Source organism: Cryptomeria japonica, chromosome 3 (genome assembly GCF_030272615.1).
Source record: "Cryptomeria japonica chromosome 3, Sugi_1.0, whole genome shotgun sequence".
NCBI classification, from domain to species: Eukaryota; Viridiplantae; Streptophyta; class Pinopsida; order Cupressales; family Cupressaceae; genus Cryptomeria; species Cryptomeria japonica.
The window spans coordinates 20356815-20359585 of NC_081407.1; positions in this window are offsets into that span (position 1 = coordinate 20356815).

Here is a 2771-nt window from a genome sequence, read left to right on the forward strand (position 1 = left end):
TTTGGTTCCCATCAAGCAACACTCCACGACTGGCTAGGTGTCTATAGCCTCGATGGAGATAACTTGTGTAGCATCCTAAAATTGCGACACTTGCAATTTCGACCGCATTTGGGTCTTCACGATGGCGACGCAACACGGAACCTGAATGGAGACCCTGAAACTTGTTCACGACACCAAAAACTGCATTTTTCCAACACCCTGCCTGATCCCTCCTTGCACCCTACTATCCCAGGAGGTGGGACCAGAGCGCCCAGTGCCCTGGTCCTTCAGGACCAGGATGCCTAGCACCTTGGTCCCCCAGGACCATGGTGCCCAGCGCCCTAGTCCCTGGCCCTATTTTTGGGCCCAGTCTCTTATGGGGCTTCGGGTCTTTTTGTTTGCAAATTGGAAAATTATCTTTCCTTGTCGGCCCAAGGTCGGAAAAATCAATCTTTTAGCCCTAATTGACAAGTATATAAACTACATTTCCTCTCCCATTTTGGTAAGATGAAAAAGAGGTGGAAACGATATTCAAACATTCAAGCATTCAAGCATTTAAGCATTCAAACATTCCTTCAAGGAATTGATCATTCCAAGTCTCCATTCAAGGCTAAGTGTTGAATTCAAGACAAGGATTCAACCATTGAAGAGAAGATCACTTACAACATACAACATACAACATACAACAACATCTGCACCTTCGCATGTAAGAATACAAACATTCTTACAACAAGGTACTAGTACTTGTTTTACATTACAAACATTTACATTTACAGCATTTCTCATTTCTTGGTTAATTCCAAAACCGGGGTTTGACCTAAGGGCAAACCCCTAATCCCTAACCCCCCAATCGTCTTCACTTTTCTGTGTGTAGGTTGCAGGTACGCCGGCTGAAATTGAAGATCTGGAATCCCTGTGTAGAGACGAATAGATCCCCCTTCGTTTCGCGGATTTTTCGGAGGACCGTGTGCACGCCGGGCGCCATTGTCCCGTCAACTTTCGCTCAAATTTGTAGGATAGCACCATCTTGACATTTTACTGCTAATTCCAGGTCCGCAACTTCATCCCATATCCCTATCTCAGTTTATAAGCGAATCTTTCTCACTTTCCATGCATTCCTAGCTTAATTCTTCTATCTACATTCTTTACAAAAGAGGGTAGCCTTGCTGTTTTAACCCTTGAAACTCATTTAGAATCCAATCTTGCATTGTGTGGGATTGGATCTTGTGGGTTTCAACCCCTCTTTTGAATGTAAAGTCTCCCCTAAGTGAAAACCGTCAATCCTTGTAACCTCCCTTCTCTCTCCTTGGAGTTGGAAGAGGGGAGAGCAACTAGGGTTCGATTTTCCGCTTTACATTTTGGTGAACCCGACGTGAACATCCTTTCTGATTATTCATGGTTAGATCTGAAAATTGGATTCCTTGATTACATTTCCATGTTTGATCTTTTGCAAAATTTTAGAGGTTAATTGCATAAAAACCCTAAATTTTCTTTTTAGTAATTGAGCTTGCGAAATGTTTAATTGTTAATGCTTGTTTCAGATCTACCCTTCTATTACAAATTATCAATTCATATCTATGCTTTAATTCTGAAAATTAAGTGGTTAAGTGTCAAAACCCTAATTTTTAAAGCCTTCTTGATTCAACCTTTGACTGACAATTTCACTTATCAAAACATCTCCAAATCAGCTGTAGCTTTGGATTCCGCAATAAAATCATAATATCTTTCATCCCTGCAAATTTCAAAAAAAGTTGCGAGGACCGTGTGCACTCCGAGCGCCACGGTCCCTGACATTTTTTCCAAAATTTTGGGAGATTGTCGTGATTGCATTTAACAGCTTAAATTTAGAAGATTGGCTGATTTTACTGAAATTTGCTACCTCTACATTCAAAATCTTCTCTCCCTCTCTAGTGCATGAGTTTTACAACAATAAGCCCTACTTACACTATTCCCGTTAGACGAAACCGTAGAATTAAGTCTTTCCGAGGTTTAATTACTGAGGAGATGGAACCTAATTTGAATAGCCTTTTTAATGAGGACATGGGTAATTCCTCTAATCCTCTTAATGATGAAGAAGCTCTCCCTGAGGTTTCTGTAGAACAACTTTCGAAATTGGATAACCAATTTGATGATTTTCGACAATGGATGTTTCAAGAATACCCCGATAGTCAAGCTCTTCCTTTAATTGAGGGTCTAAAACATATGCTTCAAAGTGATAAGAATGGAATTGATATTTTGCGTGGTATTGCACACATTGTGGATTCGAATGTGATGCCTATGAAGAGTTGTGCTGAAAATTTAGGTTATACACAACCTCCTACTCAAGTCAATCATTCTATTCCTTTGACAACTTCTATTGCTAGCATACCTACCTTTACATCAAACATAATGACTACTTCTATACAAGACATTCCTCCTATGATCACCAGTCATGGGGGCAATCCTTCCTCTTCAATTAATCCTCTTCCTTCATTTAATCCAACTTCTTCATTCATTCCTTCAATGAGTGTCCCTATTACATCTCCACCAATGAACATGACGCAAGGGGGCAATTCATTCAACCATTCCATTCCTCCTTGTAGTGTTCCTCCTTTCCAATCCTCTCCTATGATTAACTATCATAGTGTCCCGCCACCTTACTCTTTACCTTCTTTCAATAACATAACACCTCTATCTCAATCTAACACATCTAATATGAATTCTTCGACTGAAGCAACCATTAACAATCTTGCACAAACTGTCTCTTCTTTACAGCAACAAATTGCCTCTATGAATCAATCTAAGTTTAGTGT